Source organism: Apteryx mantelli, chromosome 19, assembly GCF_036417845.1.
Source record: "Apteryx mantelli isolate bAptMan1 chromosome 19, bAptMan1.hap1, whole genome shotgun sequence".
NCBI lineage: Eukaryota > Metazoa > Chordata > Aves > Apterygiformes > Apterygidae > Apteryx > Apteryx mantelli.
The window spans coordinates 8,788,490-8,812,319 of NC_089996.1; the positions used below are offsets into that span (position 1 = coordinate 8,788,490).

Here is a 23,830-nt window from a genome sequence, read left to right on the forward strand (position 1 = left end):
AGGTGCCAGACTTCTAAGAGAAAAGATCTGTAGTATTAAGGAAAGCCTGCCATGAGGTCCCAAATCACGGTGTCAATCCCAAGCAATACAAGAAAGGCTCTTTGGAGCTCAGTAACAGACAGAAACGACATCTTTCCACGCAGGACGAGGCATACTGCAAACAAAACCTCCTTCCCTTCCCCCAGCAGCAAAACCCTTAAGCCTCCATTTAATGTAAAATACATGCTTAAACCCATTCCTCTTCAGTGTGTCCTGTATGCTTAAACTGAACTTTAAGCAGGTTCAGAAATGCTCTGCTGAATCGGCACTTATTTGAAGGCAGAACCTTGTTCACTGAATAACAAGAGCTTTATCTTTACAGTATAGCTGTGAAATCAAGGGCTGACCTTTCTGGGAGCATGCAGGTATTTGCAGCCAGGGCTGTTATGGGTTTCTGCAGATGGCGAAAGGATAAGGTTCTCCTTTCTCCTCCTCATCACTGCTGAACAGCAGAAGAAATGGCAACTTCAGCCACTCAGCCCGGGAGCTGGCTCTGTTTTCCCCCAGCTTCCCTCAGCTGTTCCTCCCTCTTCTTCCTCCTCTCCTCAACTGTGTTTTGAGCACAGTACAACAAAATGTGCTGTCCACAGAGCTCATGTGATGGGGAACTGAGTTGAGGAGATCACATCAGGGGAATGGAGATGACTGACTGACTGCATAGCTTCTGATCTGATGTTCCAGCAAGTCAAAGTGACCATCTCTTCCAAGCTAGCCAGACACTAAGCACAGCTTCAGTCCTTGGAGGAGCTGATCAGAACAGAGAGCACACAGCAAATTGTTCCGGTTGCAACTCATGCACAGATAAATCCTGGGGCCAGACGTATGTACTTGTTGCTCAATAACAGTAGGAATCCAGCTTCTTCATGGATGAATGTGTTTAATTAAAATATATATTCTCAGAGATTGAAGATAGGTGCACAGTCACACAAGCACACTCAAAGATGTTAGGAAGAACATCAACACTGGAAAGCTAGTGAAGCTAGGAATGAGATTTTCATCAGAGAAGGTCTTTAAGGCCAGGCTAGGTTTGCAGTTGTCAGGAAAGAAGAGCTGACCTTGCTTTGGGCAAAGAGATGGATCCTCTCCATTTTCTGTGTCAACGTGAGAGATTAAGGGCACAGTAAACAGAAAAGGAGTGAACTGGTATAAAAATGTCTAGGCAGTATTAATGAGGAACTTCTCAGGTCTTCTTCTATCACAAACAGTATTTCTGTTTGCCTGGATTACTTGGCCAACCAGCCGTTGATTCATTCAACCCAGTCTGCGCTGTCATATAAGCAATATTTCATCTATCAAGCTTAGATACAAGAAATATGCTAGGCACGCACTGAGCAAACAAGCATATTCTTGCAAGCAATTAGCATAAGCTGCACTGAGGTCAAACAGTTGTATCAGAGAACAATACAAATTGCCAACATTTCTTCTTACTGAAGACTGAAAATGGAGAATTGCAAATGCCATATCTCTGACTCACCTCTTGTGTCTCCCATCGTTTACATCAGAGGAGGGAGATAATTGTTTTGAGGTACTTTTAAGAATAGCGTCTCTGCTAGTTTCATTGCTTATTGTGAAAGAACATGTTTAAACTATCAAAAGTCACATTATTTCAGGTTCTGCTAGGTCATTTTTCTTGCCCTAATGGAGGAGAAGCAGGCCAAATGCCTAATTTTTGGAACTCCCAAGTGGTAAACTGAGGTCTGACTAGGTTATGGAGGGCAGCTGGTTAAAGGGCTGCTGTTTTTCCTTTTGTGCTGCCTGTAGCCAGATCTCTTGAGAGCAATCTCCAGGTCACATCTCCCTGAGGGAGCTCTGGCAGGGGCTGGTGTGGGATGGAGGGGAGGGAGTGTTCTTCCGCACACCCCTGCGGGATTTTGATTTCGTGTAATGCCTCATCTGTGGCCTAGATCTTCGTAAGGGTGCTGCAGAGGATCGACCAAGGTCCATCCAGACAAATGTCCTGTTTCCAAGATTTGCCCAGAAAGGTGCCTAGGAAAGAGAGCAAGAACAGGGTGATTATATATACTTCTCCCAGTACCCTCCCAGCCTCCAACCGTTTGAAGGATGGGAACTTGAGAGCGAGATGTCAATTCCGTGAATATGGTAATGGATTTCTCTTGAATGGAGATTCAGTAGTTTCTTTTCCCAGTCTCCCTGTGACCCCGTAATACCCATTCCTTCCGGTGGCAAGGACATGCACAGGTCAGCCCGTGCTGTGAGAGGAACCAACTTCCTTCTGTTTGTTTTGCATCTGGCTCCTATTAGTTTAGTTTGATGGCCCCAAATTCTCATACTGGAAGGGATCATGAATGGTCCTTCCTACCCATCCTGCCTGTGCCATGCAGAACATATGGATCTACTTATCCTTCTCTTCATGTCAGCCTCCCAGCTCTGAGCTCTTCAAAACAGATCTAAGAACGCGGATAGCATTGTTTTAAACCTCCAGTTTCCTACAGAATGTGATGTATCCATTTACAGAGGGCTTTTATGGTCTCTAAAGCCTCCCATGGATTAGCCCACAATTGACTGTATAAACGTTTTCTCCATCCCACATCCTGCTTCCATAATGTGTCTCATACTCACTTCTCTGTCCTTTCACTCAGTCCAAACATCCTGGAAAAGCCTCTAGCTCTCCTAGACAGCCTTTCTCAATCCCTTTCCCCAAACCTCTCTAGCCCCTGCCAGGTTGCAAATAAAAATCAATCAGCCAAACACAGCCCCCAAATTCTTGGAGACCTGCCCACAAGAGAGAGATTCATGTGTGTTTCTTTCTAATTTAACCACCAACATGTGTACTGCTGCTTTGCTGTTGACCTAATGCTTCTGCTGTTGCATAAAGGTTGGTCTGTCTTCAGCCATCTCTCCTCCTGCACATTTCAAGTGCTCTCCTTTCTCCCCTCAGCTGTCATCTCAAGCAGCCTTGCTGCTGAAGGAGGTGGGTGGGAGAACACGCACCGCGGGAGATGGCTGATCTCCCATAGCACTTGTGCTCGGAGATGGGAGAACTCAGCCGCGGCATCCTCCTCCAGCTCTCCTTGGCGCGTTAGGGAGAAAAACCCCAGCCTCTGCCGCCTGGCACGTGTGCGGTACACTAGCGCTGGTGCGCGAGCTCTGCGGCTTGCGGAGTGCTGCCCCGTGGGTAAGGGGGAGGCCGTGCAGGGACAACTGGACGTACACCCCTTTATCTAGCAAGCCAAGGATTTGCACGGGCTGGCACTCCTCCTGCACAGACACACGACAGAGCCTGCAGAGGAGAGCCAGGCTGCTGCAGCTCACAGCCCAGGGTCTCTGCGTTACCCGCCTTCCCCAGCAGCCCCAGCTCAGGCACCAGAGCTGGCAGGGGCATGGCTGACGCTTGGGAATGGGGGTCCTTCTGCTAGCCCAGCTGTGAGGGAGGTAAACTGAGGCAGGGGTAACCCTCACAGCTGGGGGTGGTGATGGCTAAAACCACAGCACCTGATTTACCAGAGCTTGTGTGTGAAGTGCTACTGATTTAGAGAAGCTGGCAAAAAAGTAAATACAATTCCTTCTCCTCCCTCTGAAAGGAATCATCATTTAAACAGTATAAAAAGTTCTCTGTAAATGTTTAAAACAACAACAGGGTTGGGAGGGGAAGGAGGAAAGACAAACAAGTTTGCTGCTTCAGCTTCACAGAAACAGATCTCACTTTTTGGCAGTGTTTTATGTATCTGGAGGATCCAGCTGCCAACACACTTTGGGAGGCTCCAAATTAATAATCGCTTCCCTATCATCTTCCTCCAAGTGGCTGTAGTTTGGCGTGGGCGCTGCCTTTGATGTCCACGTTTGGCCAGCACCTCTCACCGTAGGATCCCAGTTCACGGCTGGGGCATCTATGCTGGATTCAGTGTCTGTTGGTGCTCCCGGTGATGTTTTTGTTTCCCAGACCTAAGGTTCAGGGTGGTCAAAACTTATCAGGAGCCGGGAAGCTCAACAGAGCACGCTGCTGTGGGGCAGCTGACTTGGTACCTTGCCTGGGTGTGATTTGGGCAAGAATCAGAAGCCACTTTCTCCCATGAGAACCTCTCCCAAGAGATGGGGGCTCCCAGTTCCCGACCTGACTGACCTCCTTCCCCAGCTGCCTTGGCAGCTCCGCTCGCACCTGGCTTCTGCCTCACCACAGCAGAAACCCTGAGTGACTCCTGTTTAAATACATAGCTGGCAGCTCAGTTCAGCTTTTTACTGGTGAAGACCTGGAGCTGTATCCTGGTTTGGCTACGGGCTGGGGGGGGCTTGGTGATCTGAAGCCCTGGGTATCGTGGGCTGCCGGGGACCCTAGCCGTGAGGCAGAGCCAGTGGCTGCTATTCAGCCTCATTGCGGACCTGACACGCCAGATCCCATGTCACATGCCTGGGAGCATCTGTCCTTTTCTTCAGAGCAGGGCCACTGCCTGCCTGGGGATCCCAGGGGAGGGTGCCAACCTTCTCAACGCGGGGGAGACCTTGGTCTGGGAAGAAGAGACCTGGGGGAGGAACAAATGAGCACAAGCTCAACGGGGAGCAGAGAAGTACCATGCTGCCTGCCTGAGGTCTCGGCTGGTTGCCAGCCCAGAGTCAGGGCTCTTGTTACTCCTCAGTCCCACCCACTCTGCTCTTGACCAACCCAGGGAAAGGACTTGTGCTCCTGCCCAATCTTGTGTTTGCCACAGTCTCCCGCTGGCCCAATCCTGCTCAGCCCACACCAGGCTGCAGGGTATATATCACCTCAGCACCCATAACAAGGCAGTTGCTCCTTGGTGGGAGAGGTCTTTGCTGTTTGCTGCTCTGGCTGCTATGAGCAACCTGTATTGCTGTAGAGATCTGCTCTGACCAGCTGTATTTGCTCTACAATCTCCAGAATTATGTTCCTGCTTCAACTGCTCAGTCTATTTGCAGTGATGAGCTGTGGTTTGAAGGTGCTGTTTCCAGAGAAGTTCAAATACCTGTTGGATGGTTTGAGAAGCTGACCCTGTTGCTGCTGACCTGTGTTGTGGCTGTACCTCTGTGTGGATACCTGAGTGAAGCTGTATGTGGTGGTTCCTTGTACAGCCAGCTCTGGCTGTTGCTGGAGTACCCTGATCTGAGGCAGAAAGACTGTGAGCTCAGCTGGGTCTGCTTAGCTCCTGAGCAGGGCTGCTCTCCACCCACTTACCTGTCAGCTGCTTCTGATGCCTGGGGCTGCTTGTGATGTGGTGGGGAAGGGCCCTGATCCTATTCTTAACCAAAGCTTGGACAGTGATGTGAGGGACTGGCCTGCTTGGATGATGTCCTGTCTCCCTGAAGTCCGGTTCTGTTAAATCAGTCCCTGCTGCCTTGGATAGCACCAGGGAAAGTTATTGCTGGGGTTTTCTCTGTTTTCCCAACTTCATCTGGCTCCTGTGCAGAACCTACATCAAGATAAAAACCAGATGGATGCAGCATGAAACCTTCCTCCTCTTCAGCAGATGATGTTTGTGACAATGGACTTTGCTTGTATTGTTATTTTAAAAAAAAAGAAAGAAAAACAACCTTGCTTAGCCAAGAAGTGGAAAGGGAAGCTGCAGTTTAGTCTTGCTGAGACCATCTAGCCTGAACCTCATCTGAAATCCTGGGTTACAAATGGACTTTTGCTTTTCCAAGGATCAGGCTTGTCTGACATCTCCAACTTGACAAGCTAAAATGCTGTCGTGACTTGCTGGTAGCCAATAATTTAGTCACTGTGCAGTGTTCATGTCAGTCTCCTGGGACTTCTAGTGACCAAAGATGTGATGTGTGTGTCTGTGATGCAATGTGAACTTCACCAAAAGCCTAAAGGCATCTAAACTGTGGTCAACCTGGTGTCACTGCCTTAGGCTTTAGAAGGTCAGCAACACATCTGCTGTGAGTGCTACACACTTTGTGCCTGAAAAATCTTCATGGTCAGGGGAACAGTGCCCCTACCTCAGCAGTTAACTACTGAGAAACTGAGTTATTGGCTGCTGCTGCTGCTGACTGAGCCTGTTTGAGCACATTTTGCTAAAATGATGCACTGAGAAGGTGAAGCTGAACCTCCATCAGGCCTATTGCTGTCAGACAGCTCAGGCTGAGACTGCTGAGCATTAACTGCAATGGGTACTTCAAGAGAAACCTCAGCCTCAATCAGGGTGAAAAAGTAAAAGCATACTGCCTTGACATTGTCTGAAGGCTGCCTTCCACATTGTTACCAAGGGTGAAACCTGGCTACCAGTGAAAACTAGGCTTCAGTTGGGATAAACCTTCCAAGAAACTGAGTTATTGATGCTTCTGACCTTGCTGTGTCCATCTTACTTAAGATATGAGCAAATCCATCCTGTGTTTTGTGTGTTGCTGCTAGAAAAGATGTTGCAGTTGTCCCCCTCAGGCATCCCTCTCCCAGAGGGGTCCTGGCTCTGGGCATGGAATGAGTGCAGCTCCTTCAGCTGAAGGCCAAGACAGTGCATGCTCTGAGCTCCTAGCTACCCTCTCTCCAGGCAGCCAAGGAGGAAGGACTGACTCTCTGACCATCTTCCTGTTCCCAAGCAGTGCTGCTGCTGCTCCTTGAAGCATAGCTGGAGCTCTGCCTGACTGCATCAGCTACCTGAACTGCTCTGCTCACAACTCCTCCAAGCAACCAGGCACTCTGTACATCAGCCTTTCTCCATTCAAATCTGAGAAGAAACCTGTGGGCATAGCAGAGACACTGTTGCGGGCTCTGTCCTGCACTCGGTTAATACCTGCAGGAGACATTAACCTTCATGGGTGTTGTATACATCTTTCAATACTGCTAATCCATTATGCAGCAGTCTCATAAATACAGGTACCTCCACCTGCAATGTGAGAAACCAGCTCATCCCATGCAACCTCTGTCTGCATCCCTCCTTGCTAGTCAGACTCTGATAGCACCAGGCTTTCTCACAGCTCTAGGGGACAAACCTTATCCCCAACAAGGCCCAAAAGCTATTTCACAAAAAGCCACATTCAAACTCAGTGTGCTGGGTGTAGGCACCTTTTACCATTTCCAGCCCAGTTATGATGGGTACAACAGGCCTGGACAGGTAGCAGGAGGCTGGGCATGGTTTGGCTTGGATGCTGGGGCTGGGAGAGTTCAGCCAAAATATACTATTTCCCACAGTGTTCCGCTTTCTGCAGCTAGCGAAGGGATCTCTCTTTAGCTTCTTTCTCTCAAAGGTTTCTAAGTGGTACCGTATGGATGCTATCATTGCATTCATTAATCTCTGTCTGAGCCCCTCGCTCTGCAGAAGTCCCTAGAGGGGAAGGGCTGGAGCAGGATGGGTTTTGCTGGAGCTGAACTCTGGTGGTTTTTCCCCTGGGTTTTCAAGAAGTTTTGTTCCACCCATGAGAAGTGCCAGGCGTCAGGGGAAGATTTGTTTCTTGGCAGCTGTTCCCATTTTGCTCTAGAAAACAGATGCTGTGCTAGGAATGCACCATGACTAAAATTCCTCTGGGCTGCTCAGGTCAAATAGCAATAGGGGAAACGGGGGGCAAGGGAGCAGCTCTGCTCAGCAGAGAGCAAACAGGAGTGCTGAGCTCTATCCCTTTGCCTCCAGTCTCCAAAGCCCAAAAGCAGGAGCCAGGCAGTTTTGAGGCAGAGGAGAGAGTGAGGGGTTAGCAGGCTGCCAACCTCCCGCAGCTGAGCGGGAGCAGCCCTGCAACGCGGGCTGGCACACTTGGGCTCTGCCTGCTCTGGGGTGCTGCAGAGCTCCTGGGCTGCCAGCCTCATCCCTTTTGCACTGGCAGCCGATCCCCTCGGAGAACGGATAGTGCCCTCTCCCTGCATTTTGTGGAGGGCCTCAGGAAACCTTTCAGGATCAGAGGTTTAAGCAAGGGGTGTGATGGGTGGTGACAGTTTGGGAAAAACAAAAGCAGAGAAAGGTTTTGATACTGTCGGAGAACATGACAGGCAAGTTCACAGCCCCTGCAGGCCTCTGGCTTCTTGTTTTCATTCGCCGAACGGGGAAAGCAATCCTGTGTGGTGACAGGGCCACAAACTCTGACCCCGTAACAGAAGGGGCAGAGCTGGAGATGCTGAGAACAAAACAGAAAGGCTAGGCAGGGACCAGGCTGGGAAGGGAGGAGGCAGCCTGCAGGGACGAAGGAAGCCGGGTGCCTCTTGTTTTGGGAGGAGGATGCTGCGAGGCGTCTGGAAACCCAGCTCCTTCAATATGCTCAGCTCAGGTCCCTGCCTGTGGGATGCTGAATGTCCCTCTTGGGTGTCTCCTCCTGCAGCTCACCGCCTGTGAGGGCCCACAGGACACTATGGGCCTACATCCATGCCCTCCAAGCCTGGGCTCAAGGAGCTAGGACTGAGGACCAGACCGTGCAGGCCCAGCAAGCTCCAGGGGCCCAGGGCGGGTGGTAGGTGCCATGTGGACGTGGCCCTCACACTCTAGCCTCTCGATGCAGTTGCAAAATGGGTCACCCCATCAAAACAGACCTTTCCTTGTTCCCAGGCAAAAAGAAAGGGTTGTGTGATTTAAAAAAAAAAAAAAAACCAAACCTGCAGCTGGTCTCTCTAATCTCCCACCAGTGTCTGCATTAACTGTCAAGACAGTAACTTCCTTGATGCTGGGCAATTTTTTTCTGTGCACGCATCCAACTAATCAATTAAGTTTCTCAGCAGCTTCCTCCAGCATTCAGGCTTGGAGGGTGGAATGAATTTGTTATTCTAGGCACTGTTGGAAAGGCATGAACTGTACTAAAAGCAAATTGGTTGCGCTTTCCAAGCACTGACATTTCTCACTCACAGCTTAGCTCTCTGGTCCTCCTCCCTCAGTTCTCCCTGCTCTCGCAGGCACCCCTGGGTGCAGTGCTTGTCCAGCTGCGCCCCTCTTGGACAGAGCTGGCCTGTGGCATGTCTGATCAATGCTACGTTGTCTGCTGCTGCTGTGGGACCGTGGGTTGGGGATGCTCAGTGTCCCAGGCAGAGGGACTGAGGTCTGCCTTGGGGCAGGATCTTCTATCAGTAGGTCAGTTTGACTCTGCTAGGACTTAACTCTTCATAGTCTCTTCTGTGCTGAATTGCCTCTCACCTGCTTTCTGAGATGTATCTGTATACCAGCGTTGACTTAGATGTGACATCATCAGACCAAGAGACTTACCCTCCCTCTTTAGCAGCGCATGGTGGTGGCCAGCTGGGGGTCTCGGCAGATACAACCTGGCAGGACTGGGTGCCACACACTGCAGAGTCATGCAGGCCACTTAACCTAGCCCCAGGGTTTGATCTGCCTCAGCATCCCTTTGGATGTAGCCCAGCCTCTGGGGAGACTCAGGTCTCATGAAGTGACACGACCCTGCTGCTCCACGGTGCTCACTGCCAACCAAGTTGTTAGGGAGATTGGTTTTGCCCTTCGTTTAGCCCTCCAGGAATAAATCTCCCCTGATGCTTTTCTGCAGTCACTTGCTTTTCTTTTTTTTTCCTATTTGTTTTCCTCCTTCCTCATATGCTGTTGTTCCTTGCCCTGCCCAGGCACAGTCCTCCCCACATCAGAGGGAGATGCTGTGTGATATAGTCACATCTTTCCTGTTAACCTCAGGCTTTGCAGAGCTGAGCGCTGGGATGAGAAGCAGAAGTGAAAGGATCCAGGCAGGGTGGGTGGAGGCACCAAGAAATATGGGGGATTTGAGGTGTTCTGGGGGAGACTGATGGCTAGTAGGGAGAAACTGCATCTCCTGCCAACTCGGCTACACCCTGGCTCTCTACTAGTGGGAATGGGGATATGTTTTATCTGTGTTTAGCAATGCAAAGCCTTACATATGAGAGGGGCAGGACCGCTGGAGTCAGGGGGGCCGCAGAGGTTTATTAGGAGCTCAGCCAGTTGTGTAAAACTCTCCTTGCTCCCCACACTTCTGTCTGCATCCTTCCAGGCCAAGGAAAACTTGGCCCAAGAAGAGCAGAGCTGTTGTTGTGCTGTTGACTGAGGGGGGCGGTGGGAAGGCACTAGGAGAGGGAGAGGAAGACCCTGCCTTTTGCCATGTGGCATGGCCACAGCTTGAGTCCAGCCCAGATTGGCCACGAACAAGATCTCTTCCATTAGGTGCTGCCTGGCAGCTTTAGTGATGACTCCTCAAAGGCTTCTTTGCAGGCTTGTTGCTCCAATGTGTCATCCTAATTAGAAATCTCAGCAGAGAGGATAAGGAGAAATGGGGTGGAGAGGATAACCTGTGCTTTTAGAGGGTTATCTTTACAGCCCATGTTAGCCAGATGACTTCAGCCACCTCTGGTCCTGTTCCTATGGCGAGACAAGCTAGTGCTAATGGCATTTCTGCGAGAGAAATCCCATGGCTGTTCTGCTCAGGAAGTAATTTGGTGAACCAGGAAAGAGAACCCAGGACGCCTGCTACCAGTCTTCTTTCCAAGCTGTTACACAATACTCCTCCAGGGTTAACAAACAAAAAACATCTGGGAGTAATCGAAGCTATTTAGGCTCTGGGAAAGCATGGATGGAGAAAGTTTGAAGGAAGCAACTTGAAAGATCAGCGTTGTTAAAAACAGTTTGGAAGCCCTAGAAAATAAACTAGAGTAACATCTACAAAGAGTGAGGAAGTATCAAGAAAAGGATCTAATATCCTCTGAGGAATACAAAGGAGCCAGAGTGAATTATAATGCTTCAGTCTGTATTAAGCTGCAGGGCGTTAAAAATTGCTTTGGAACAAGCAGATCTGCCTTTCCTGTGGTTTCCCCTGGCAAGGGAGCAGAGGGAAAGACCAGGGGTCTGTCTTAAAATCAGCCTGGGGAGTGGAAACTCAGTTTAATGAATGGCAATAGCAGTCCTCCGAAAGCGCAGTAATGCTGATGCCTGCACTGAGAGTGGCACCTGCCAGCGCAGGAGGGGCTGGCTCCAGGACCATGCTGGGCATGCAGAGGAAGTTCAGGGAGAAACGCATCCCTGGCAGGGTGCCATCAGCCAGAGCACAGCTGCGGCAGGGAGGAGTGTGACCGGAGGCTTTGCTTCCTAAGCTGCAGGATGTATGTTTAGGCTGGCCACCGGCATCATAACGGGACCGAGGACAGTTCAGGCAGGTTGCCGAGCTGTGTTCCCTGCGACCTCCTGGGTGGCAGCTCAGACAACCTTGGGACCATCCTCCTGGCCGGGTCGATAACGCAGGGGTGGTGGCTGGGATCCTTGTCTGCGGGGGCATCCGGTTCACAGTGGGGCCTGCAGCGCAGCCGCATGCTCGCGGGATTTCTGCAGCCCTGACCCCACTCCTCTTGCAGGAACCTTGTGGTGCTGTGTCCCGGTAGTGACTCAGAGAGGCCGCGGAGCCAGCTCTCATCAGGACGAGCCCAAATGAAAATCCCCTCTTCCGTGACCACCGGGAAGGCAAGTCTGTTGCCAGGAAATCTCACTGCTGCTGATCTATAGAAGCTTTAAGGTTGAAGGGCCTGTCTCGGGGTTTTCTGTTCCCTCTTCTCCACCTGCTCCTACTTCTGTCTCTGGCTGGGGCTGGGGTAAAACCCCCAACTTCTCCAAGAGCCCCCGAGACAGGCAGGGTGGAAAAGCAGGCTGGACATGGGGAGGATGGGGGCACCGCAGGAAGGACAACGGGGAAACCAGCCGCTGCAGGAGCCCTGGAAATGGTTAAAGATTTGGGGAGTCCAGATCTGCCGCATCTTCTGTGACAATCTGGCCTCACCAGCATCCTCGTAAATGAGAAACCGCATAAGCCTCACACTCTATTATTGCTACGGAGCATTAGAGTCTCTCATTTAGGATAAACATTCTCATCTCCAGCAGAGCATGAATAACATTAAATGAGATAGTTAAAATGTTGAGGCCAATTATAGCCCTGGTGTAACTTCAGCAGAGTTACACCAGGGATTAATTTGATCCGGAGAGCTCTGCCTCCTGTTCTGAACTGGGATTCCAGTGTGGGTAATTACATCCTGCCTCCCTGCACTTCCTCTGGAGTTTTAATTGGGTTGAATGGACCAAATCCGCAGCAAGTGTAAATCAATGTAATTGAGCTCTCTCTAGAGAGGAACCCTGCTGATTTACACCCTGAAATCTGGGACAGCTGTTCGCCCTTCCCTCTTCGCCGGGCTCTGGGTGAGGTGTGTGATGCGCTCTGGGACGGTGCCTGGCAAGCCACCTTGTGAAGGGCTCGCGAGGGCTGGCGTCAGAGATGAGGAGGCATCACGGCTTTGGGTGGGTTTTGGTTTCCCTTTGGGTGTTTATGAGGTGATGGTCCCTGGCCAGCGAGGGTGCTCCTAGAGCCCAGGTGTCCAGGGGCTGGAGGCTGGTGAAAGGGCATGAACTGCCCCGACCCAGCCTCAACCTCCATGGGGAGGTCTCCACTTCCGCACCTTTCTTCAGATAGCTGCCAAATTTCCAAACTGCTTGCTGAAAACCAGGAGAGCTCTGCCCTGTGTCACTGCTGTATTAGTGCAGGTCACGTCAACCTGGTTCCCACCTGCTCTTGGGGTCAGGCCGCCCAGCATGGGTGCACAGCAACCCGCACCCATCCGTCCCTTCTGCCAGAAAACCCCGAACACAAGCTACGGGGACTGACCCTCACCTCCAGGCCTGGATCCCAGGCCAGGCTCTTCATGCGTGGAGACAGGCAGCTGGACTGTATCCTTCTTCCACTTCCCAGCCCTCTTAGTAAATCAGCATTAATGAGGGACATTTGACCCTCTCTTTCCCTGAACAGCCTTAAGAAGCATTTTTGTTCCATGAGATAGTTAAGAAACTTGTAGCAATTTCCTCCCCCTGTTTCTGCTGAAGAGTTTTGTTTTTTTCTTTTTTCTTTGAGAAAAAGACAAGTTCTAGGATGCCAGAAACCTTTAGGATGCACCAGAAATGGGCGCAGAGGAGAGACAGCAGGGTTTCATATGGAGGGCACAGAGCAGACAGGCCGGTCGAGATGGGGCAATGCCAGCCCCAGCTTGCTTGGTCCATCACAGCGAGGACCCCGGCACCGTGTGTGCGACCGAGGCAGGAGGGTCAACTCCCAGAGCTGGGAAACTGCACTCGTTGGCTGTAGTTAGGAATTGAATTGCAAGGCGTTATCTCACTGAGTTGGAGCCTTATGGGGCCATACGTCCTCCACAGCCAATTGTACAGAGGGGCGATGGGAGAGGGAAGGGTGCTGGGAACACCCTCCCTCACCGATTTCCAGGCCTTTCTGCTGCTGTGTGGTCCCTTTCCCTCCTCACAGAAAAATGATAAAACCGGAGGGTCAGATAAGCCCTGGGGAGCCGGGCCAGCAAGGCCCCGAAGCTTTGGCCCCCTCCTCCGAGCCTGCATGCGATTGCCCATCCTCTCCGGCAGCTCCCACCCTACCTCCACCGCGATCCCAGTTCAGGCTTAGCCTGCTTGCTCTTTCATTTCCCTTTGGGGTTTTCCCAAAGTATGATTTTAGTGGGGACAGAGATGGAAAGAAGAAGAGGAGAGAGGTCACGTTCCTTCCTTCCTCCCCAAGCGAGCGGCGGGTCTGCGGCAGTGGGACCGCGTCCACGTGCTTTCCCGCGGCATCCCGGCTCCAGGAGCCTGCTAGCGCTCCAGGTCTTGGAGAGCCGCCGCTGACGCCTGTCTGGCCCGTGAGGGCTCTCTATACCCGTTCTGTTTATCTTGCAAAGGGGACCGTGGTTTTGGCCAGCAGTGATGACGGAGTTAATGAGGTTAAGTGAATTCCCACTCCCACCCACTAAGGGCCTTCCGGGACCATCACAAATCTTAGCGCAGACAGCAAACACCCCATCCCGGGCCAGAAACCCTTGTACAGCCGCTTGCTCAAGGCAGACTCACCCACTCTTAACTCAGCCTCTGGCTGCAGCTGACTGAGTAAATAAAGAGCATTTCTCATGAAATCCACCCCCTTGGAAGTCCCCAGACAGGGAGCTGGCCTTTCCGCTGCTCAGGAAACCTTTATCCCCCAAATCTGCAACTCCCCCGTGCAGCCGATTTAGCAAGCGTTGTTTGCACATGCAGGTTTGCAGGGCAGTGACCCTGTTCCCGGCAACACCGTGACATTTTCAGGCTGCTTTCTGCTGTCCCTGCCATCTCCAGCTGGCCCCAGATTCTCCTTCTTGGGATTTTTCATGCTAGCCCAGATGGGGAGAAATATCTGAACTACTGATGTTAAGATCCATATTGAAATCTGGACTTCCCCCAAATCGGGGATGGCTGTACCTGGCCTGGCCCTGCAAACGGGGCTCCAGGCAGCTAAGCTGAGCGGGGCTACGCCAGGCTCTGCCCTTCGTCTTTGGGGCTGCCTTAGCTCCGGTGTTTGCGTGTCTCTCTTGGGGCTCCTCTCCATCCCATTTCAGACCATGCCTGAATGTGGATCGTCCTTGTTGCTCATCACTGTCCCCCGTCTCCTGCCCTCCCAGTGTGCTGGGAGCAAAAGGCTGTGATTTGGGGGTTGGGAGGGGCATGCCTAAATCTGGCCCTCTGGAAAAAGCATTCACTTTATGCTTCCCGCCTCCCAAAGTCCTCGAAGAGCTCAGTCCTCCCTAGCATCCTTGGACACCCTTGGTCATGTCATGTCCATCCTTCTTGCTCACCATTGAGGACATGGTTTGGATGCTGAGGCTCTTCCCTCTTCTAGCGCTGAGAGGCTCAGCCCTGATATATGCAGTGCAGCTAAGCCCTTGACCTTTATTTTCCCTTAAATCAATACCTAAAAACCACGCTACAGCAATGCAGGCATGTCAAGGGAGTCCAGCTGATTTATATCATCTGAGGAGCTGATTCTGCTTTCGAGGCTTCAGTCCAGATCAGCTTTTGCCTTTCCAGCCCCCAGTCTCTTTGCACTGTCCTCAGTGCATGTACGTTGTATTTATCACCTGACCCCCCCCCAAGTCCTGCCGTTTTTGCCTCTCCGTCTTATTTTTAATCTGCTACAAAAGGAAGGCTCCAGGTGAAAAAGCAGGTTTATTCTTCCTTAACATAATCATTCCAGTACCAAAAAAATTTTAAAATTGTTAAAAGTGAGTCGAGGTTGTAAAGGCTTAATTAAAAAGCTTCAGGGGAAAAAAAAACCTATTAGGGAAACTCTGTAGGCGTTTGTGCAATTCTCAGCTGTGGGAAACCAAGCTGCTGGGAGCTCTGGTCCACATGCTTGGCCTTCCCTCGGCGGCGGGGAGCCGACCTGTGCTGCCCTTGGGATGGGGAGATGGTGCTGCCCTTGGCCGAGGGCAGAGCCCGGCACATCCGGGCTCGTTTCCCACCGTCGCCGAACACGCGCTTTCCTTTCCCGGTCGCTGCGTGTTGCACGTGGCCTGTCAATGGTGGTCAGAAGGTCTGCTCAGCTCTCAGAAGGGAGCAGGTTGCCCGTTCTGGGTGTAAAGGGGGTGTATTTGGCACTGCAAACCTGCACCCGCAGAGGTCTGGGTGGTGCGGCTGCGTCCGCAGTCAGGCTTCTGCCATGTAGCGCTTTCGCTCACCAAAACCCGCAGACTTGTCTCCCTCTGCCTCGCTCACATTGGCAAAACCTTTGGGGACTTTGGGATTCTTCAATTCGATTTAAGAGTAAGCCAATGTTTGCAAGTCCAGCGGTCCTGGTGACTGATCAATACATGCTGATAGACTTTTCCCATCAGAACATTTGTTTTTCCAACAGGAAACCGGATTCTCAAACAAACGAAGGCTTGCGCAGCAATCGTCTGCCTCAGTTTGGCTTTTTTTCAGCAAACAGAAAAGAGGGATATTTTTCTTTATTCTGAAACCAAATTTTTGCGGCTAAATGGAGCCAAAAATACATCTCCCCCCGCCACTTCTCCCAGACATGAGACATCTTTGAATGCCGAAAGCAACTCTTCCCTGCCGCAAATGGACCAAATAAACCCAGCACGAGACCGGTGCTTAGCAGAAACAGATGCGCCTTTAATGCTGTCATCTACAGCAAGCTGCGTCTGCAAACTGATCTTTTATTAACGTATTTATATAGACGGGAAAGCTGCAGCGGGCATGCGAGCCCGAGCGCCGGGAGCAGGATGTCCGCCTGGCTCCCCGGTGGCCCCCCACGCGGAGGCGGCGTTACGGCTGCCGGACGGCATCGCCGCCGCGAGCTGCGTGGGGCTGCCGGCCCCGGTGCCGGTGCCGCGGGCTGCGGGCAGCCGCATTTCCGCCCCGCGCCGCCATGGAGCCCCGCTCCCCGCTCAGTCCCGGGAAGGAAGCCGGGATTGTGTGGGTTCGTCGGCGCGTGGCTAGACGGCGTGGGAAAAAGGTGGCTCGCGGGGGGTTTCCGGACGGGCCGAGGCCGGGACGTGATGGGTGCTGGCCACAGGGCATGGGAGAGCTGCAAGACAAGGACGAGGGGAGAGCGTTACCCGTTTGCTGGGCTCTGCTGGTGGGCTGGAGGGCGAATACGAAGGACAGCCCCGGCCCCAATTCCCCCTCCGAATCACGTGCCACCTGCCCCAGGCCAGGCCAGCGTCCCTCCCCCTCGACACCAAAGGTTTGCTCCCGGGGCCGAGAAAACAGCGCGATTTACCCTACCTTTGGTGGGAGTCGCAGACGGACAGACAGCCTGGAGCCAGCCCTCACTCCCTGGGGTCGCTGCGTGGGACACAAAGTCACATCAGTCCCCAAAAATCACCAGAAAAAGGGGCTTTTCCCTTCCGATCTGCCGGTTTGGGGCTCAGCGTGTCTCTCTAATATATCTTTCCTCCCCCCCAGAAAAAAACCGCTTTCCTAGAGCCTTCACAGCCTCACAGGTAGGCAGGGACCGATAAATCCTGGGCAAAACGTGGAAGATGATGCCATCATCAAAATGCCTGCGGTCCCTGGTGCGCTCAGCGGGGCTGCAACGAGGCGGCAGAGCGGGAAGGCGAAGAGCAAGCTTCACCCCAGGCTAGAGCTTTCTTTCCGCCGTTTCCCCAAATCCGCAGCTCTCCCACTGCATCCCGCCTGGCTTGTTCTCCGCAGCGGTGTTACCTGGTGCGAGGGTCGGAGCCAGCCTCTCTCCTGGTCTCTTCCTCTCCCTCGGGGTGCCTGGAGGACGGAGGGGACGGGGGTGAGACGGTGTTTGGCACAGCAAAAGTCCCCTTTCCCCCGTGTCCCCCCGGCTCTGCAGGGCAGCGTGCAGAGGGCAGGGATGGCCCTCGCAGGGGGACCAAGCACCTTAGCAGAAGCCCCGCGAGGCCTTGCCACAGCACTGTTTGGCCTCGAAAATGCTCTTTTTAGCCAACAATTCTTTTTTCCTTTTTTTTTCCTTTTTGCCAAAAAATGAATAAATCATGCAAGTCCTCCATCACCCACTCTTTCCAACCAGCTGTCTCTTTATCACGGCCCGTCCTTCCCCTGGGCTTTGGAACTGGGTCAGTGAATGAAATCCAGCAGCGGCCGCTTCCCCCTGAAATTCATAGAAAGCAGATACGGCCCCCGGGCGCGTTCGGGCGGTCCCAGCGCCGTCTCGCCCCGCTCGGAGCGGGGCGGCTGCGGGAGCGGGCGATGCCCCCGTGCGTGGGCATCCCTCGGAGGCGCCGGGGGCTCTGCCAGCCTCGCTTGCCCGCAGCCCCCTCCCGCGCCAGGGCTCCTGGCTGTGGTTTTAGAGAAACCTGCCGTGGGGCACCGGGAGCCCGAGGGATGCTGCGGTCCCAGCACGCCGCGGGGACCTTCCCCAACCGCAAGCAGAGAAATAGGTAGCTCTAGAGCGGAGTTCGTTTCTGTTTAGGGAACGTGGCTGAAATAGGTCCAGGAATCTCCTTAAACTACCAAAGGAGCCTTGCAGAGAGCCGAGAAGCGGGTACGACCTCTCCACCCCTCCTCACACCCAGCTGGCTTTTCCACTTTTAAAGTATTGCATTTTTCAGTGCTAAAATTTGGGGTCACTTTCAATAACTCACTCAAAAATCAGGCGAAAAAGCCTGAGACGCACTCTGAGTCACTGGCATGTTGTTACCAAGGACACTAAGGTTCCTGATTTTGAAGAAGAGATTAATTACATCCTACAAATAGACATTTTCGCTGCATTGAAGAGCAGCGAGAGCTGGCTGTTTTAGCGGTGCTCGTTATGTATCAGCAGGTAGTGTTGTGACAGATGTAGGAATCCAGTCGTATTGTCACTTGGGTTTAGTCATCGGAAAGCTGCCTTCCCCGGGTCAGCTCCTAGCGAGGATTTGTAATATTTACATAGCACTTGGGGCCGGCTTCTTTATTGCCGGAGTCTGTATTCACTCGTCAGTCTCTCATTATGCATGTGCCAGTATTAATTGCATTTAGAAATGAGATTCGAAAGGCAAAGCGAGAGCTATTTAGCCCCCCATTCAGCCTGAAAGACAGCAGCCTTCTGTGCGACAGCTCTCGAGATGTTCTTGTGCTCGGCTTTCTCTCCAGCTGAAAAGCAGGTGTCGGAGCGAGCTGGTGTCGGAGCCACTGTATCAGCACCGCCTTTTGTGCATGCCCAGACATTTATATAACAGGCGGGATAATGACTCCGCAGAAGTGGTACAGAATTGACCCTTGGGATACTGGATTAAAACACGGCGAGGGAGAGAGTCGATCCGCTCGCTCGCTCTATATGTGCAAGGAGGAAGGTGGGCTAAAGCCAGGGCTTGCCTTGTCTCCAGTAGAAGGAGGCGGGGGGGGTTGTTTTCTTGCTGCTTGGTTTGGGAGTTATTTATCGGCTTGGCTGTGCCTGCAGCACTTTGGAGCTGTATTTGTGGCCTCGCTAATGTATTTAAAGTCGTACAGAAATTCAGCTGACACTTGTCTGTGCATGCCTGCTGCGCGCTGATTGCTCCAGCCCGGAGGTGCAGAGCCGTGCGCCGCTGCTCTCGGCTGCCAACCGTGCCTGGGCGATGGAAATGAGGAGGTCGTGTCCTGCTTCCCATAGAGGCCCGGGCTGGAAGGGTACATCCAGACGATGTCAAGCTATCGGCTCTGTTTTCTCCAGCCCGAGGTGCAAAGGGGCTGTTCCTGCCTTGCCACAGGGGGTGAGGGGCACCCCGAGGGTGTCCTTGTCGGGAGAAGAGCATGGGCACCCTCCTGGGGCTGGAAAGGCTCCCTCTCCCCACGGGCTAGGTGGAGCCCAGCAGCCCGGCCTCCCCGTGCAGACCCCTTTCCGAGGAAAATAACCCTGCTGGGGTCCCGTAGGACTTGTGTCCACCCTGTCTTGAGAGAGCAGCAGTAAGGGTAAATCCACATTTCTCTTCCCCAAAGTCCCTCTGCTTTGTCATAGTCTGGCTCGTCCCCACGAAGCCCCAGACTTGTTCCCTCTCCAAGGACCTCTGTGCGGAGGACATCTCCTTGCAGACCTGCCTCTTCCAGGCATCCTCCTCTCTGCACTCCCTCGGGCGATCTGTGCCCTGCGTCCCCCCATGCTGAACCAGGACCGAAACCAAATCCCAGGCTCTGTGTCACATCTCCGCCTTCCCGAACCCACGTATCGCTCGGGAGCAGCCCATAAACAAACACCACCGAAAAGGCAACGTGCTCCAGCAGGAACAGGGCAGGGGAAGAACATGAGAAAGGCAAACAGAGCAGCTGTCCATAGGCAGCCCTGGCCCCGGCCAGGACGTTCTCACCGAATAGTACAAAAAAACAAAGAATAAGTCACCGCTCGTTGAGCAAACGCAAGCTCTGAAGCCCAAGGAGTTGCACCTTGGCCTCCCCGGTCCTCGATGGGGAGGTTAGCCCAGGTTGGCATTTCGGTTTGCCTTTCACCTCCAGCGAGGGGGAAAGGCAGAGCTGCAGCTGGGGTGTTAGGAGGGACCCTCCAGGCCTCTCCTTTCGAGCCGGTGGTGTTCGGCCAGCTCCGGGGTCCAACGCTGACCCCACGGGCTCAAGGCTGAGCAGCCCAGCCCTGTGAGCACGGGCCAAGGGCGCCCGGGGCTGAAGGCAACTGTCCCTGGCAGACCCCAGGCGTATAAATAGAAGGCAGGACGTGAAGGAGGTCAAGTGAGCAGGGGATTTTACATAATCTAATCTTGCCTCTGCTGTTCATTTGTGCCCGAGCGTGTCCTTCGCCCAGGACGCGCGCCCTGCTCCCCGCACGGGAACGTCAGCGCCAGAGGGACGTTCCTCCACCGAGGCAGCTGTAGCCCATGTAAAATGCGGACTCCTTTCTTTTTCTTCACTCTGTGCTGGTTTTCAAACAGAGACATCTCTAATCTATGGGTCTAGCCTGATATTGCCGCCAAAACAGCGCAGATGTGATGGAAATCCTGTTCGTAGGGCTGTTTATGATCCGAAGAGGCTATCTTCCCTCCACCGTGTCCCTCCGAAGCCTCCGTTCAGTCTTCCCTGGTTGCTTCTCACCCTTCCCCACAAGCCCTGATTGACGTCCCTTCTTTCTCTTACTCCTGTCGCTTTTGTTTTCCGAAATACGAAAGGCTGGAGACAATTCCTCTCCTAGTACAAACCTGTCAGTGGAACTGCACTGGTTTGTGTCAGCACAGAGTGAGGTGGGTAGACGGATGTCCAAAAAGGAGCAACTAGAAAACCTGTTGCCTTTCCTGCACAACTGGGCCTGTTCTCGGGTACAGACAGGCTGCCGAAGCAGATGGGATGTGGCCTGCTGGTCGTGTACTTTCGGGAGCCAGTGGTCTTTAACAGTGAGAGCAATTAATCACCGACAGGACAAACCTAGCCACGTACAGCTTCTCTGCGGGCTAAAGTCTGAGCCAGGGCCAGACGCCTGTCTGAAAGCGGCAGCGTGGCTCAGGGGAAGGCTCCCCCGGCCGTCGCACCCGCGACTCTTCCCCGCGGGCACCACGCCGTGGTGGAGAGCCCTTGCGCGGGCCACCTCCGCCGTGCGGAGTCCATCCTCGAGCTCCTGGTCCGGCACCAGGCACGTCCCCTCCCCGCGCCCCAGCCTCACTGCCACCGCATGGCTGTCGCACACCGGCCGCTCCTGCCACACGGTGATGATGAGGATGGTAGGCAGGTGCGAGGTCAGAGCAGGCTGCAGGGCCCCGGTTTATAGTCGTGGTGGAAGGGGTGCTGGTCCTGCCCTGAGCGAGGACATAGCCAGCTCGGCCCCCATGTCCCACTGGCCCCAGCTTCTCTGTCTCTAGGCTCCATCCTACCTCCTCATATGATTTTTATGCTTTCCCCCGGCTTGCTCCCATCAGCAAGGATGCTGTCCCTGCGGCTCACACAGAAGGTGGCTCCTTCTCTGGCTACGTACCCAGCCTGTGCGTGCGGCCGGTGCTCCCCGCTCGCCCTACAGCTTCCTGGACGGACAGACCTGCAGGCCATCAGCTCTGCCAGCCTCTCCGTCCGCCTCCGTAATCCTTCTTGCAGCCGTCTCCCCCAGAGACAGCCTCCGAGTCTGCAGTGGGAGCATGTTCGCTCCGGCAATTAATAAGTCTTTAATTCGCCCTTGGCTGCAGGTAGCAGGGGAAGGACCGGAGGTCATGCAGGCCAGGAGATGCCTTCCCTGCTTCGAATCTCCGTTCTCCCTCTCCTGCCTTAATTGGCTCATTAAGTGCCAATTTGACCTCCCCACTTTCAGATGTCTCCAGTCTCCGCTGGTAAATAGATTTGTGCGTCTACAGCGGAAACTTCTCGGAGCAGAGCCTGGCTTTGGAGAGGGCTGCGGTGCTCTGCCGTGGCGGAGAGCTTGGAGCAGCCCACGCGGGCAGGAGGGGACCCAGGGGCCGTGTGCTCCGGTCACGGCTCATCGTTGCCTTGCTGCGGGACTGCAGCAAGTCCCTTCCCATCTGCTCCCTGCTGTCGCTGCGGAGCCGGGGTGTGCGTGTCTGCATGTGTGTGTGTGCGTGAGCCCAGGCAGCACACAGCACGACAGGGCCACAGCTGCATGGTGGTGGCTGCAGGCTCTTTTGAGGTCAACGGGGCTCAGGAGAGCTGGTGCTTGGCTGATGCTCGTGAGCATCCTGCGTACCAAGACCCTCGCACAACTCCCCATACCCAAGGGGCCTGAGCAGGACCCGTGGCTACTTTACACCGGGTGAAGGTTTGGAAATTCAGCATTGATGGGGTGTCGCTGGCAGCCTGAACGTGTCCCCGTGCCTGAGAGCACTGTGCAGTCTGCTCCCAAGCTGAGGCACGAAGACAAGAGCATGCAGCTAAGCTGTTCATCTGGAAAATTAGCAGGGTGCTGGGCTGGTTTGTTCAGGAAACCACCACTGCCTTGATCAACACATGCAAAGGGTTCAGGCATTGCAGGGGTTCAGCCCTGTCCCTTCACGCCATGAAGGGAAGGGACCGATCCTGCACTTTTCCTTGCTTGCGCTAGTATAACTGGAAGGAGGCAGCAGCCCATCGCACATTAGGCTCCCTCTGCCCAGCACAAGGCAGCATTGCCTGGTGTCTCCCAGAGGAGCAAAACTGGAAGGAAACCAAGCATCTCCAAGCATGGATTCTAGGCTGAATAGCAAGATCCTCCACCCCTAGGCCTCCCTTACCCCTCGCATCCGCAGCCATGGGGCCCCCAAAGAGACGGGAAGGGCAGGGGGAGGACATACGGTTCGACTTTGTTGAAGAAGCGGCGCCGCAGCATCACGATCAGCGTGCCGATGAGCAGGACGGTGGTGCACATGGCTCTTCCTCCATCACCACGTAGCGCTGCCGGCCTCTCACATCCCTCCCGGAGGCTGTTTGGGTGCAGGGTCTCCTCGCTGGGCCCTGGCTGTCGGCTGTGCCCGATCCACACGCAAGCCTCGGCTGGCAGGCTGCTCTGCCCGGCAGCCACCCGAAGGCTCTCTGGGCTGGTTTTAGGAGGAATTAGAGCAGGATCAGATGTAATTAACAGGCAACAAATGAGGGCGCTTTTCTCTGACCTTCGGATGGGAGGGAGCAGAGCGGCTGCCCCGTGACCTCTTGAGCACTTAATTGGCTTTGGCTTCCCATGCGCCCTCCCTGCCTGGCCACTGACTCATGCCACGGCCAGGCCGACTCCGGGAGCAATTTGTGGTGGACTGAGCCTGTTTCCATCCCGTCCACCCCTGGATCTCCCAGCCCATCTTCCTGCCCCCTGCCAGCCCTGCCGGCTCCCATCACATCCAGGGCCGAACGCTGCCCTTTGCTCCCCCCTTGCACAGGTGCCTCCCTCCCCTCTCTGCCCACCTCCATTTCCCCAATACTCTGCTCTCTCTTTATCTCTGGCCAGGGCTGTCTCCTGGTTTCCCTCTTCCCACCAGCCCTGCCTCAACCCGCTCCTCCCTTCCCCGTCTCCCTTAATCTGACAGGCTCAGGCCTGTGTGTAATTCCCCATGGACGCGTCTCAGCCAGCTGATCCCGAGACCTTGTCTGCATCCTCCCCTCCCCGGTGCTCTGCTTGCCTCCTCCTTCGCCCACTCCCAGCACCCAGCCCCGAGGCGACACGCACAGCTCTCCCTTCCAGCCCCACGGTCTCTTCCCAGATCCCGGGGCCGGTTTTCAAAGTCTCACCTGGAAAATTTTGTCTCCCCCTAAGCTGCTTCCTTTTTCCCTGTCCATGGGCAGGGAAGTGCTTTGACACCTGCTGTCCCAGCTCAGCCCATTCTGATGCCAAATGCTTCTTCTGGAGTCTAGCAACTTTGTGGGTTTAGGTTTAAAAAGAACAACCATGAAAGAAACCTCTGTAAGAGAGAGAGAGAAGGGAAAACACACACCTACATGTGCCCACACATGTTCAGGCATAGGCGTGCACATGCTTAGGGGTTAATTTTGCGCGAAGGGGGTCCCGGCCCTGGTCAGAGCCCCAGGAGCAGGCAGGGAGCAGCGCGCACTCACTTCCCCAGGTGGTCCCCCAGAATAGGGTTTCAAAACCAGGACCAGATCCAAGCATCCCAGATCAGTCCAGGTTCAATAACTGATCGGGTCTGAACCAGAGGCCAGGCAGACCTTGCAGAAGAGCCTGGCTTTAGACCCATGTCCAGCCCAGGCTGGAGAAGCCCTCCAAGCCCAAC

General features: G+C 53.9%; 1 long non-coding RNA gene across 1 annotated transcript; it reads right to left on the reverse strand.

Moving 5' to 3' along the window:
- Positions 1 to 15,274: 15,274 nt before the first annotated feature.
- Positions 15,275 to 22,644, reverse strand: LOC106485390 (uncharacterized). The gene is made up of 4 exons (XR_010886053.1): positions 22,406 to 22,644; positions 16,911 to 16,967; positions 16,473 to 16,532; positions 15,275 to 16,272 (listed from the first exon to the last, which is right to left on the reverse strand). It is a non-coding gene; the product is annotated as an uncharacterized lncRNA (long non-coding RNA).
- Between the last annotated feature and the right edge of the window lie 1,186 nt (positions 22,645 to 23,830).